The sequence below is a fragment of the Vombatus ursinus genome, unplaced genomic scaffold (genome assembly GCF_900497805.2).
Source record: "Vombatus ursinus unplaced genomic scaffold, bare-nosed wombat genome assembly UNPS02014832.1, whole genome shotgun sequence".
Taxonomy (NCBI): domain Eukaryota; kingdom Metazoa; phylum Chordata; class Mammalia; order Diprotodontia; family Vombatidae; genus Vombatus; species Vombatus ursinus.
The window spans coordinates 28100955-28116908 of record NW_020954610.1 but is presented as its reverse complement, the minus strand read 5'-3'; positions in this window follow the sequence as shown (position 1 = coordinate 28116908).

The window sequence follows — 15954 nt, the reverse complement described above, 5'->3', positions numbered from 1 at the left end:
TAAATATATCCATGCTTAATTGTAGCTTTCTGGGGAGAGAGAAGAGGGGAGGAGAGCAAAGTAAAAAATGCACAGCAGAGAACAAAAGAAGATTTACAAGGAAGCAAAGAAAAGATGGACAGCTCTCAATATAATGCATAGTATTTATTATATAGGTTTTCTTCAAATGGAAATTTATTGCTATATATTTTGAATCCTCTCTTACATTCTGCTGTGCACATGACATGCTTTTTTTTTCTTATTTTGTATTTAAGTTTCAATATTTAAGTTTATAATATGTTGCTTTTTCTTTTCTTATTGTGTATTTAAGTTTTAGTAACAAAAAAAAAGAAATTAATTTGAATAGCCTTCATATTTATGTATTCAATCTGAGAAAAAGTTGTATCCATCCCTACCCCCTCCCACACAGCATAAATAAAATGTAAGCTTCTTGAGAACAGGCATTATTTTCCTTTTGTCTTTGTACCCTAGTGCCTTGCAGAATGCTTTACATGTGACAGATACTGGTTAAATCCTCACTGATATGGCGCACATGACTAGAATCAATCTAAATACTAGTTTGCAGTTTTCCAATTTTACTACAGATCATTTGGGTCAGAAAATGGTTAACAGAGAACAACACAGCATCAGTTAATTTAACTTGAGTTAAAGTAACTGGAAAATTCCTCTAAAGGGTCTTCCAAAATATAATTTAGAGTAAGAGTACATTAATCAGGTTAATCTAGTATAACAAAAATAACAAATCTCAGAGTCTGAAGGGATTTTGGATGTCTAATTCAACCAGAACACAAATCCTCTCTACTACCTCCTTAACAAATCATCATTTAATCTCAGGTAAAAACTCCCAAGATAGAAAGAATTTTTACAACCAGTCTCTCTGATAAGGGCCTCATTTCTAAAATATATAGAGAATTAAGTCAAATTTATAAGAATACAAGCCATTCCCCAATTGATAAATGGTCAAAGGATATGAACAGACAGTTCTTAGGTGAAGAAATTAAAGCCATCTATAGTCATATGAAAAAATGCTCTCAATCACTATTGATTAGAGAAATGCAAATCAAAACAACTCTGAGGTACCAAATCACACCTATCAGAGTGACCAACATAACAAAAAAGGAAAATAATAAATGCTGGAGAAGATGTGGGAAAATTGGAACACTAATGCTTTGTTGGTGGAGTTGTGAAATGATCCGACCACTTTGGAGAGCAATTTGGAGCTATGCCCAAAGGGTTATAAAAATTTGCATACCCTTTGAGCCAGCAATAGCACTTCTAGGGCTATATCCCAAAGAGATTACACAAACGGGAAAAGGACCAACATGTACAAAAATATTCAAAGCCCCTCTTTTTGTGGTGGCAAAGAATTGGAAACTGAGAGGATGCCCATCAATTGGGGAATGGCTGAGCAAGTTGTGGTATATGAATGTGATGGAATACTACTGTGCTATAAGAAATGATGAACAGGCTGACTTCAGAAAAACCTGGAAAGACTTGTATGGTCTGATACTGAGTGAAGTGAGCAGAACCAAGAGAACGTTGTACATAATAACAGCCACATTGCATGATGACTAATATTGGTAAACTTAACCCTTCCTGGCAATACAAAAATCTAAGACCTTTCCAGAGGCCTTGTGATGGAAAATACTATCCACATCCAAAGAAAGAACTATGGAAGTTGAATTGCTATTTTTTTCTCTTTTGTTGAATTTTGTTTCCTCTTTCTGATGGTTCCTCCCATTGGTTTTAATTTTTACTTACAACATCACTAATGTGAAGATATGTTTAATATGAATATAAATGTATAGCCTATATCGGATTGTGCACCATCTTGAAAAGGGTGGTGGGGAGGAAGGGGGAGAAAATTTTAAACTCAAAAGCATATGGAAGTGATTATTGATAAATCAAAATAAATTAATAAAAAAAATAAAAACTCCCAAGGTAGACCTTTCCACCTATGGACAGCTCTAATTTTCAAAACATTTTCCCTTATATCACACTGAAATCTCCATCTCTATAATTTTAACCCATTGTTCCTACTTGTTGCTATTTAAAGTTAAATCTAATTTCTCTTCAGTATGATAGATATTCAAATTTTGAACACAGTTAGCATGCTCCACCCTTGCCTTCTAGCTAAAATAACCCCAGTTACTTCAACCTATCAGACAGAAGTAAAACCTAGAGAGAGACAGAGACAGAGAGACAGATGCAGACATAGAGAGAGAGATACTCAGAGACAGACACAGAGAAAGAGAGAGAGATAGACAGAGGGATAGAGAGAAACATGTATGCTTGTGTATCTGTAGTCCCTCAGTCAAATTTCCATCTCCCCTTGGATGTCTCCTACTGTCACCTTACATGAGCTAATGATACCTCAAACACAACATATATAAACATGAATTTGTTGTTTTTTTTGTCTTTTTGCTTCTTTTTTTTTTCAGAATCCCTGTACCTCCTCCTCCTAAATTTCCTTTTTATGAAGATAACTCTACCATTCCTCTAGTCATTCAAGTTAAAATCTTCAGAATCATCCCTGATTTTTTCCTCTTTTTCATTCCTAATCCAATCAGTTACCTTATTCTTTTGTTTCTACCTCCAAGATAGCTATGATATCTGTTTCTTTCTTTCCATTCCTACTGTCACCATCTGATTTCAGAATACCATTACTATTTGGATCAGGTGTGTGTGTGTGTGTGTGTGTGTCTGTGTTCATTTTTGTACTAGCAAGTGCAAAATGTAATATCTTACTCATATGATGTACTTACAAACATGTATTGAGTTATTTGAATCAAATGATAGATAACCAAAGTATATGTGTGTATGTATATATCTTCTCATATTAGTAAGCAGCAAGATATAAGGCCAAGTCCCCTAAATCAAAATCCAGTGCTTTTTCTACTATAATATAGTGTCTTATTTTACAGATGTAGAAAGTGAGGCTCAGAAAGGTGACTTAACTTGTTTAAGGTTACTTTGGAAGTAAGTAGTAGAATCAGAATGACAGCTGTCAAGGATTTGAAGAGTTGTCACATCAAAGGATTTTCTATTTGGCTCCAGAGAGTAGGCCTAGGAGAAAAGACTGGAAGTTGCAGAGAGGTAAATTTAGACTTGAGGAAAGGAAAAAAATTCCTGACAATTAGAACTATCCCTAAATGGAACTCAGGAAATAGTGGGTCTTTCCTCATTTCAAGTGAAAAAAAAAAAAACCAAAAACAAGAAACCTGAATATTATTGATAGCTAACATTATAAAGGGAAACATTGTTCAGGTGTGGTTTGGGCTAGATGCCTTCTGAGACCCCATCCAAGTCTTGACATTCTGGGGTAAATTCCACACTATGATGAAGAAACTAAAGAGGGTTTAAGTTAAGAAACAACCAGGGGACTTCTGGAGGGAAAGGAAAAATTCCTAGCAGCAAGAAGACTAGTCTGGTGAACAGAGGTGGAAACAAAGCAAATGACAGCAGGGACAGTCAGTTCACAAGAGCAGTTATCCTGAAAATGGCTGTAGTATGACCTTTAGACTTAGTGGTGGTTGGAGAAATGAGCTTTTAGTGAAGAGTGATAGGAACAGGGTTGAGGCAGAAGAGAAGAGCTTAGACCATAGGTAGCCATTGTACAATGTAACATGAGGCAGTGAAGAATCCCAAGTCACAGTCCACACTGGAAGGACAGAATATACCATAGGGAGAAATCATACTCTGCTATCTTGTCATTGCCCTTGTACAAAATCCCATTGTCCCCTATTAATTTTGCCTCAAGTGAGAAAGGCTTGAAACTATACATTGAAAGAGAGGGAACAATTAATATGAAAGTTATATTCCTGATCCAGAAAGGACCCATGGGTTATCTATGTGCAATGTGAGATCTTAAGAAATTGAAAAGATATCTGGATTCTAATTCATTCTAATGAATGGTGAGGGGGTAGAGAGGGGAATGAGGCTGGGAGGACAGAGAAAAAGAGAGACTGTCCCAAGAGTAAGAAGGCTTAGATTATTTTCCCAGGCAAACTATTAGTTAAAAGTATGATGTTGGGCAAATCATTCTCTGTCACACATTCTTGGAAGGTATACTAATTGGTATTGAGAAGGTCTTATTCAACTCTTATGGTCTCAAAGAAACATTGGTATTTTTTGAAATTATCAACTTAATTATCAAAACAAAAACACTAATAAGAGATATACAAATTATATTAACTCTGAGGTTTTACCTATCAGATGGGCAAAAATAACAAAAAAGAAAATTAGCAATTGTTGGAGGGATTGTAGGGATTGCACACAAATCTACCATTGATGGAACTATCAATTGTTTCAATTATTTGAGAAAAATTTTTGAGTACAAGAATGTTTGAATTTGATTCCCACTGGTCCCACTGCCTCCAATGGTAAGGGAACTACAATAGTTAACTCAGGAATTCTTGAAAGAGAAAAGTATAAATTTACTTTGTGTTTCACCACACATTCTAATTTATAAAGATAAATCATTAGCATAGTGACAAAGTAATAAATATATTACATTGTCTTTATTTTTTTGAAAAATATTCAGACTTCATGTAGCAACCCTTTCCAATATTAAATCATGCCATTTTTCAACTCTTTTGCCTCATTTTCCACTAATAGTAGGTTGGGAGACTCACAATTATAAAACAAGAAATCTGACAGCAAGTTAATTAACTTTGCTGATGACCAAAAAAGGGAAGAGGACGAGAAGAAATAATGAAACACACAGTGAGCACAATTCAAGAGGAACTGGCTCTCAAGGGAGACTGGACATGACACTTAGCCAATGAAGCACAGCACTAAAGAAATGTGAAACACAATGAATGCATCAGTCACAATAGTCAGACAAGCATGACAGCAATGGCCACCTTTCCAAAATGAAAACAAACGGGATCTCAAAAGAAGAACCTTTTTTTTTCTTTTGAGGCAGTGAAATTCAGCAGATTTTAAAATACGTGTAATTACAACAGTAGTGCAGTGGAAAAAGTACTGTTTTTTTCAATTAGAAATTGGGATTCAATCCTCAGATCTGATCCCTTACTACCTGTGTGACTTTGGGTGAGTTGTTAAACATCTATGGGTCTTTTGTTCCTTCAACTGTTTAATAAATAAATAAATAAATAAATAAATATGGGAAGTGTTTGACAAGATGCCTTCTGAGGGTGCTTTGAGCTCTAGATCTAAGATTTTATGAAAATAAGAACCAAGGCAACTTCCTAAAGTGTACTTAACAATATGGGAAAAGAAATTGGTTAAGAATAGTTGATAGTGTATATGTCAAAATATGCCCTTGAAGGGTTCTAATCATCATCTACTGGGGACCTTACTAGGAAAATTATAAACAGGATTCCCAGCATTTATAGCACACTTTTTTTTTTCTGAAGATCTTAATGATGAAAAAAAAAGGGAGTAGTTCTAGAAAAGCCATCTTTTTAGATCACCTTTTCAATGCTTTTTTGCACATAATAGAAGATTCACAACTAATTTGCTAAGTGGATTTGATCTGTTTATTTGATATTGCTTCAATGTTGTTTTTATTTCCCAATGACTTTTACAATGCCTTTGCACATTGTAGGTGTTTAATAAATGTCTACTGAATTGAAATTAATTGAACCGAAAATTAACCATCCTCTGCCCCCGACCCACACTTATATAGTATGGGGACAATCTAGTTGAATGAAAGGGCCTTGAAGTTAAAGTGACTCATTTTTATTGTCACATTCTTAGTTCTGAAGAGTGCCTTGGTAGGCACTTAATGAATCTTTGTTTATTTGAATTCAACTAAGATCACTGGATTAAGAGTCAGAGGACCCAGGTTTAAATTCTAACTCTGTACATGTAACTGGTGTGAGCTTGGACAAGTCATTAACCTCTTGGGGCTTCATTTTCTTTATGGTTGGACTATTTGATCTTTGAGGTCCCTTTCAGTTCTGACTCTAGTGTAGAATTGAGACTTTTATTACCCTGTGATCCTGACTTCCTACTCTTATCTCACTGCTCTCCTCTCATATTTTATGCTCCATGCAATCAGTACTTCTCTTTGCCATATGTACCATTTTCCACCTTTCATTACTCCTCCCTGCCACACACATATACAAACACCCCTTTCATCTCTCTCCCTTTGATTTTGCACTTAGCAAATTTCGCAACTATTTGTTTTCTCTCCTCTTTGCTTGCTGAATTCCCATCAATCCTTTAAAGCCTAGCTCAAATGTCACCTCCTCTCTGACACTTTCACAAATTTCCTCTGGCCTATACCAAGTTTTCCCTTAAGACCTCACATTACACTTAATTCTGTGTTTAATACTGTGCATTATAATTATCTGTATGATTGCTTTATCTCTTTACTAGTGTATTCATTAGGGGAACTAGTGGGTACAGTGAATAGAGAAAATTGGAGTTTGAATCAGAAATCCCTGACTTTGAATCCTGCCTTACTAGCTGTGTGATGCTTAGCACATTGCTTAAACTCTCAGCCTCAGTTTCTTCATCTAAATAGGGATGATAATAGCACCTACCTCACAGGGATATTGTAAGAATTAAATAAGATAGCATGTTGCAAGGTGCTTTGTAAATCTTAAAGCAATATTTAAATGCTAAAAAATATTTTTATTATTATGAAGGCAGAGACTTTGTCTTATTTTCACTTTTACCTGCCATAGTGCTCTGCACATAGTACACAATTAACAAATTCATCTTTGTTGAATGAACAAATACACGAGTTACTTGGGCATAGACAAGAATCTGTGATTTTATCATTGTGGAGATCATACCAACTCCTAGGGAGTCATCTAAGAAACAGAGAGAACAAATGACTTTACTAGGAAGACCTGAGTTCAGTTCCATGTGACTCTTGGCAAGTCACTTAACTGCTATTTGCCTCAGTTTCCTCAACTGTAAAATGAGGATAATGATAGTACCTACCTCTCAGCATTGTTGGAAAGATCAAATGAGATAAGATTTATAAAGCACTTAGCACAATGTTTGGCAAAAAATAGGAGTTTTTTCTTCCTTCCTAACTTCCTTCCTTTCCAACACAACTTGTCAGGGACTATAAAGGGTAAGATTTGAACTAAAGACTTGTTGATCCCAGGCCCAGTATCCTATGTCACAATGTTTCTGGGTCTTGTCTACATATACACTTACACTGGGTAGCTTAGGTTTTAAATCATCCCGGGCTAAATTCTATCTTTTCATCTAAGCAATACTGGGTATGCACAAAGGCAATGTTTTTGTTTGTTTGTTTGTTTGTTTTTTGTTTTTGCTAGGCAATGGGGTTAAGTGACTTCCCCAGGGTCACACAGCTAGTAAGTGTTATGTGTCTGAGACCAGATTTGAACTCAGGTCCTTCTGACTCCAGATCCAGTGCTCTATCCACTGTGCCACATAGCTGCCCCGGCAATATAGTTTTGTATGTGTCAGTCCAACTCTGTCTCAACAAAATGCAAAGCAGAAAATGCTTTTTTTTTAAAGTTTCTCTTTGCTCCCACATGTTTGGAGAACATAACAAACTTAATTAGATTTCATCTGCAAAACCACTTCAAACAGTCTAGTGGTTTTACTTAAATCTGAACAGAAGTAATTATTTTTAAATGAGCTTATGATTTTTGACATGTGTATGATTTATTGGTAAACTTTGCTTGCATTTTCTGTATTTTGCATAGCAGTCAATATGTACTCTTCTGAAACTTTACTTTTATTATTTTAACATCTCTTAGAAAATTGATAAACATCACGTCACCTTTTCTGATTACTTATGGCTTTTTATGATATTACTAAGACATTCAAAACCCATTAGGTAAACCATTTAATGATGTTGATCTAAGCCTGAGATGATAAAACGTGTTTTTGCTCATTTTTAGGGTCTTTTAAGCACAATTCTGTTATCTAGTTGTTGTTTGTCCTTCATTCTCGAAGAGGACCCTGATATCAGGGAGGTGATGTCATGACATTCAAGAGAATTGGATTTAAGAGAGGAAGGGCTGTGCAAAGTCATCAGCCTCACTTTTTCCTTTGAAGCTATCTGGATCCAGTGGCAAGACGTAGATCATGACTACTGGAGATGGCCCTGGATGCAGGTGCAGACCTTGGCCTTTTTAAGCTAAGGTATTTATCAGGTCTCAATTTGACTGAGACAATGCCCAATCAGTGATTAAGGCTAGATAAGATATTAGACAGAGAATGGCCTCTTTTACCTAGTCCAAAAAAAAATCAGTTTGGAAGGGGAAGACCCTCAGGGTTTCTAGCCAAAGCAAAAAAATAAATAAATAAATAGCTACTTACATTCACTCTGAGCCAGTCTCTAGTACCAGTTAGAAGAATAGGATCTATTTTAGGTGGACAAAATTTCACAGTGCAAATCAACATTAACTATAATGTTCTACATTTAGGAATGAAGTTAGGGATGTTGAACACTGTGATATTTTAAGTCTCTAAGCAAAACACAGTCTATCAAGGTAAAAAGTTGCACTTCCAAATCTTCAACTCAGTGATGTCCGAGTTCAATAATTTTTAGCTTTGCCATTAGTTGTATGAAAAATTATTTCTCTTGGTAATCTGTGTCTTGGAGACTCAGAACTCCCAGCCCATCCAGCTTTCTGTCCAAAGTTCTTCAGAAGGACATTTATGATAATGAGATTGCTTTGAATCTTCTTATCTTGGTCAAACTCCAACCCAGGTATGAATTGATTTTATCCTACTCAGGTTTGGGTGGAGACAGATTCCCAAGACTTGGGGTGTTTTTTTTTTTTTGTGAGGATGCGTGATGAGTGATATCCACCCCCGTTGAATAAGTGACCTAGGTCAACTACTCAAGACCTCATTTTAATATAACCCACCTCCCAAGATGTTGACCAATCAAGGTTGATTGCCATTTGAAGGGCATATAACCCTGTACACCCAAATTAAGCCAATCCTGAACAAGTTCCTTTAGGGGGGCCCAGTTTTGGATTGAACTCCCAGGCAATGCCTGTCTCCAGCTTGTGAGAGAAATCAAACCATGGACACACGCACCAAATTCATTTGTTTCTTTCTTAGAATTGGTTCTGTAACTTATTGGGATTTGACAGTTGACAAACTTCTTTGAGCTACAGTTTTTTCACCTGTAAAATGGTGATAATGATACTTCTCTACCCATATCTCTAAATGTTGTGAGGAAAGGATTTTATAAACTTATGTAGAAGTATGAATGTAACCCTAATGCACACCTATTGTGCTGTGGACTGGGGTGTACAGGTGAATGTTTAATAACTAATTCTCCCAAAAAAAAATACATGAAACACTTTGTAGTTTAATATACATTGTTAATATCTTCCCCATTTCTTTTTTAAGTCTCCTAGATTATAAATAACACAAGAAATCAACCTTTGATTTATGGTATTTGATGATTCCCCAGGTGTAAATAAGTCACAGTAAAAATTAAGGATTGATCAGTCTGAATACGGCAGGTCAGGTTGCTTGGGGGAAGTGGAAGGGGAAGACCAGTAACTGTAGTGGTAGTGGTGGCTTTGATCGCAGTCAGGAGCCCCCAGCAAGCTGAGGCATCTGGGTGAGTTGGCAGCCGGGGCTGTGTTGCACTGGAACAGGACTGTAGACTGAAGGTCTGAGAGCCAGGAGGGTACTTGTAGATAAAAGATGTCTTTTGAATCCTTCTATTTGACTGTCTAAGCTAGGTTTGACTCCAAGTGGTTGAAAACAGATTTACAGCTTGCTTTCGCAAGTGATGGACTCTGTGGCCTATGTAATGAAATGATCAAAGATAGAGAAATTGTATACCCTGGGACAGAACTAATACAAAACGCAGAACTCTCTCTTCAAAAAAATGATAACATGGAATGCCAAAGTGGACGAAGAAAGAAGATCAAAATGACAAAGAGAAAAAATACGAAGAGGAAACCGAATGCCTATGTACAGGGTCAAATAGCTTGTGGAGAGTTGGCTGTGGGGCAAACAACTAGATATTATGATATTTTGTGATTGTGCTATTGAACAAAGGTTTGACCCAGGACTTGCTGAAAATTTAATATTCTGAATACATATTTAATGTTAGACTTTGATGACTGTTATGTTTAGCTAAGCAATTAAGACATTTATTTCTTCATTTTTGTTTACCTTTTTACATATACAACTCAATGGCTTAGTCTTTTGGAATACTTCATATCTTTGTTTTTGTTTTATTATATTTCTCATCATATACTCTGTAAATTTTATGTTTTATAATATGCTTGATCTCAGAATATGAGCTTTATGTAACATTGTCAAAGGAATCATTGATATAATGTTGCTATCTATTCAACTTTGAACATTTTTTAAATATAGATTCTTTAAGAACACCCTTCATCTTTTTTCTTTCTTGTTTTTTTGACCCTTATCAAAATCTTAAATATTCTTATCTGGAAGATTTACTTGAAATAGTTATAGGGGGGGAAACCTAATTTTAATTATATTTAAATTATTAAAAATGCATTTTGGAAAACAGCATAGATTTTTAAAAGAATTGGTAAGGGTAAGATGGCATTTTGCAGTTCTAGACAAAACTTTCTGCAAGCTGTAATTTGTTGTGCTATGCTGATTGATAGGAATCTTGCTGCAATAGGACTATTAATGGAAAGGATGAACTTTAGTGCCACACAGAATCTTTACCTGAAGAAGAAATAAAGGTATTCAATTTATTGAGCATCTACTAAGCACCTATATGCAATTCTTAAGTGTCGACTATGTACTAGGCACAATGCTAAATGCTAGGGATACAATTAATAAAAAGAAATAGTCCCTACCCCCAGGGAATTTACAATCTAATGGGATAGATAGCACACAAAAGGAGGCAAGGAGATGGGGGTGGGGGAAGAAAGAGACCAAGGTGTCCTTTGCATTTTATTCTGTGGAGTTGAAACTAGGCAGGTCAACAGATAGTGTGGAGTGAGTCCATTTTCTGCCTCCTATAAAGGAAGGCATTGGGAAAAGTTTGATATTCCACCCTCTAGCCCTTTAGTCAGAGGGAGAGGAAGTTGAGGGAGGTGGTCTCAGTCAAAGACTTGAGTTAGCAGGCTTGGTAATGAGATTAGAGGTGATGAGCTTTACCTAGGAGGAGCAGAGGAGTCAAAAGTGGGCCCAGCAGCAGATGCAAAATGCAGGAATATCATTCAATTTCATTTAAAATTATTTAATCTGCATTAGAAAATAAGATATATATCTATAGATCCATCCACCTATCTGTCTATCTATCTCTATCTATCTGTCTGTTTGTCTAAATATTTGTCTAGGAATATTGGTGTTAGAGGGAAAAGATAGAAGCCTTAAGTAGGTCCTGGCAAGGAAATAGTGGGGAGAAACCCTAGAGGGACGTGATTTGGTGGATGAACGTTTGCAAGTAGATTTTGTTCTTGGAAGAAACCAATGGTTCTCTATGTCCCCTTCTCCTTCCCCAACCAGTTCCTGAGAGTAAGTAGCTTTTGTAGAGCTAGTTATTGTCTTGTCTTCCCTTAGGGAGCCAAGACTATCTAACCCATTGCTGTTATTGTTGTTGTTGTTCTTTGTCCTTTATTGAAATGTATTCACTCAATTCAATTCAACAGACATTTATTAAATGCTTGCTGTGTGCAAAGCACAGAACTAGGCATAGAGAAGATGCAAAATAAATAAGTTGTGGTGAATTTATAGCCTAGTAGGGAGGTTGTGACACAAATAACTAATATGAAGTAGAATGTTTACATGTAAAAAGTGCTATGAGAGTTCAGTGGACGTGGGGATCAGAGAAGACTTCATGGTGAAGATGGCCTTTTAGTTGTGTTGTGAGTCAAGCAAAACAACAATTAATCAAAGGATTAATTTTTTTGCTGTTGAACAGACAGAAGTCTACCATTGGATATGTACTCAAAGTCTTTCCAGCTTGATTTCAGCTTCAAACCTATCCGAGCTGATATCCATTCATTTGGGAGGTCTAGCACAGAGTAGCTGGCATAGCCTTTGAGAACCCATGGACTACCTCCACACTTCCATGAAGCACTAGAGTAGGACTCCTAACAAAAAAACAAACAAAAAAATTAACCTTCTTAGTTTCCATAACTTCCATCTCCACTCCACCTCAGTCACAACTCGTGTCTTCACTATCACCCAAAGCTGTTCTGCCTATATGATCTTGAATCTGAAATGCTCTTGGATCACTAGAATTGCTTCATTCCATAGGATAATAGATTTATAGTTGAAGGGATCTTAGAGGTCATCTAGACCAAACAAAGCCTAGAGATGTAAAATAATTTGCCCAGGGTCACACAGGTAGAGAGTGGCAGAGCTGGGATTTAAACTCAAGTCTTCTGACTCCATAGCCAGTGTTCTTTATCTTTATATTACTTTCCAATCAAAACTATTCCCAAAGTTGTTCTTTGTTTTCACCATAATCTCTTGTCCTCTTTACAGCCTCTAGTCACTTTATCTGCCCTGTTTTCTTAGGCTGTCATCTATTCCTATTTTCTTCTATTCTTAATCTTGACCCTATAGTTAACTAATTGAACAAGGAACCCTTGACCTTCACCCATGAATTTTTTGCCCTTTGTTCTTCTGCTCTTTGCACCTTGATGCTTTTTAACCTTGAGTCATCCTCACTCACCATTTGCCTTCTCTGTTCTTGGCTTAGCTATTAAGTGGAAGAAGTGACTACCAGATCTGCAATAAATTATGTTATCTAATTTCCTCTGTGGCATTCTTTGTGTTTATCTTTGATGGATTCTCTACCACATTACTACAGCAGATATTTCATAACTTCTCCTCAAGACTATCTCCTTCTTTGTGACCTTGAGCAAATCTCTATCAGTGGTCCTCAATTTTCTCATTTGTAATGAAGCAGACTGGACTGACTTAGGAGTTTTTAACTGTTTTTGTGTTGTGAACTTCTTTGGCAGTCTGGTGAAACTTGTGGACCCTTTCTTAGAATATATACACATACATATATACCTATATATGTATATATACATATATAGGTATATATGTGTATATATACATACATATGCACATACATATATGTATGTGTGTATACATACATATACATATATATATAATGCATCAAATAAGGCATATAAAGTTTTACGAATGAAGCCAATCATATTGAAATACAGTGATCAAAATATCAAAAAAAAAAAGGTCATGGACCTTATGTTGAGAATCATGATCTAGTTGATTTCAGAGGGCCCTTCCACTTCTGAAATTCTTTTGATTCTACACCAACAAAGGCATAATTCATTAACATACCTATTGTTGTGGGACATTAGTTAGGTGGCAAATTTTAACCATGCATTATATATAGCTTGTTAACACATACTAATTCTTTTGTATGGTTAACAAATTTATGAATGAAGTAAAGATTTATTTGAAGCTGCAAAAACAAAAAAGCTCTTTATTTTTTCTTTTCCCTCCTCCTTGTGGCAGAAGTATTGCTTGTTAGTCAATGGATGCCCAAGATTCAAATTAATTTTTTTCTTCCTCTTTGCTATTATAAAACATCTTTTAATTTCATCCATTTAAAAACAATTCTCTCTAGGTTATGAAATGCCATATTAAAATAAAAATTTTATGAGTAATAAAAAAATTAAGAATCAGTTCTCTAGAATCAGTACAATCAAATTACAGAATGTGCCTGAATATAGATCTTGCATTTCTGGTCAGCTCCACCTGGAAGAGACTGAAAAAATGAAAAGGTCCAAAAGGCTGACATGGAAATGACTAATAACGATCAAGAATTTTGGGAGGGGAGGAAAGCCAGGGAAACAACAGGGCTACCTAGCTGGAGAAGATAAACTTATTTTGCCCTGACACTTAGTTCTTTCTGACTCCAAGATTAGCTTTCTAACCACTACTTCATATTGCCTTTTACCTAAGGGAGGATAGAGTTTTACCAGTGGATAGAATCTAAGATAAGAGAATTGCATAATTTCATAAAAACTTAAACTTCTAGGCTGACAAGATGAGTTTCTGCCACCTGCGAAAGTGGTAGCACCAAGATAGAAGAAGTAGTAGCATTCTGTGAGAACCATAGAGTTTGGTATTCTCCTAGTGGTATTAAAGGCAATGAACAATTTCCTTATCTATAAAATGGAAATACTATTTATACTATCCATCTCCCAGGGTCATGTAGAAGAAATTACTTCAGAAGCCTTAAAAGACTATATAATGCTCTATAAGCCAAAAAAAAAAGTTATTGGAAAAGAACACCTTATTTGACAAGGATTTCTGAGAAAATTGGAAAGAAGGTTGGCAAAAAAAAATGTCTGCACCAGTGTCTTACACCAAATATTTTCAGCTCAATAAGTTCCAAATAGACATAAATATGATAAGCCAAATCATTTTTAAAATGGTTGAAAATTGCTACATGTATCTTTCATGACTGAGTAGGAGGGAGATTTTCACCAAATTTTCACACCTTTCACCCCTATCCACCTCAACTTATTCATACAGAAAATGAAAGGCTTGAACTAGATGATTTCTAAGGGCTCTTAGAACTCTCATGATCTATGATTTCATGCATGCGTAATTTTTTAAAGGAAGTTTTAAAATTCATGTGAATAATTAAAGTTATCATTTAAAGGCATATACAATGGAGCTATCTTGAAGAGGAATATTCATTTGGTGGTGAAAAAAATAATTGCATTGCATTATAATAATGAGGAAGTGAAGGGCTTAAGGGTCTCTTCTATTCTTGTTTCATTGATGCAGATTAGTTTATCAGATTAGCTTTCACTTTTAATGTCACATAGAGACTAATTCTAGATAAGAAAGGTAAGAACCTCAAGACCAAAGAAAGTAAAATATTGTCCTGATTTTCTGAAAAGGACCTGGAGTGGAGTCTTCAGGCCATAGTCAAGTGAGCTCAACACTAATTTCCTACAAAACTCTAAAACATATTATTAAAGTGATGGTTTATAAGCATCTAGATAGGGAATTGACAATCACTCATATTTACTTTGTGCTCAGGAACAATAGGTCATGCCAGACTAACCTCATTTCCTCTTCTGACAAGTAACTAGGCTAGGAAATGCTGTGGACAGAGCTTACTTGTTCTTATCGTTGTTCAGTCATTTTCAGTCATATCCAACTCTTTGTAACCCAATTTGGAATTTTCTTGGCAGAAATACTGGAGTGGTTTGCCATTTCCTTTGCCAGCTCATTTTATAGATGAGGAAACTGAGGCAAACAGGGTTAAGTGACTTGCCCAGGGTCACACAGCTAGTAAGTATCTGAGACCAGATTTTAATTCAGGAAGATGAGTCTTCCTGACTCCAGGCCTGGCACTCTATCCACTGCACCACCTAGCTGCCTAGAGCTTACTTAGATTTCAGTAAAACATTTGAGGAAACTTCTTGTGTTCTTCCTGTGAACAAGTTAGACATATAGGACCTCCACAATAGTACATTTTCTTGCATCTGAATCTGGCTAAATGAACAGACCTAACAAAAAATAGTTATTGATGGGCTGATATCAATTTGGATAGAAGTTCCTAGTATAGTGTCTTAAGGACCTGCCTTCTGCCCTGAGTTATTTAATATTTTTATCAGTGACTTAGATGAAGGGAAAGAGAGCATTCTTATTAAAATTGCAAATGCCACAAAGCTGGGAAACATAGTTTCTGTGTTATGGAGGAGAATCAGCATCTACAAAGATCTCAAAAGGCTTGAATAATAGGTTGAATCTAAGAAAGTGAAGTTTATCAGAAATAAATGTGAATTCCTACATTTGATTTCAAAATATCTGCTTCACAAATAGAAGATGGGAGGAGTGAGTCTAGACAACATTTGGTAGACTCAAAAGATTTGAGGGTTTTTATGTGCTATCAGCTTAATATACAAAATGAATCAAGCATGTGTGACAAAGGAAAGCTGTAATCATAATATAATCATAATCATAATTATAATAATTTGAGTTCACTTACCAACCCCTATGGCCCACTTGGTTGATAGGACATGTGTATCT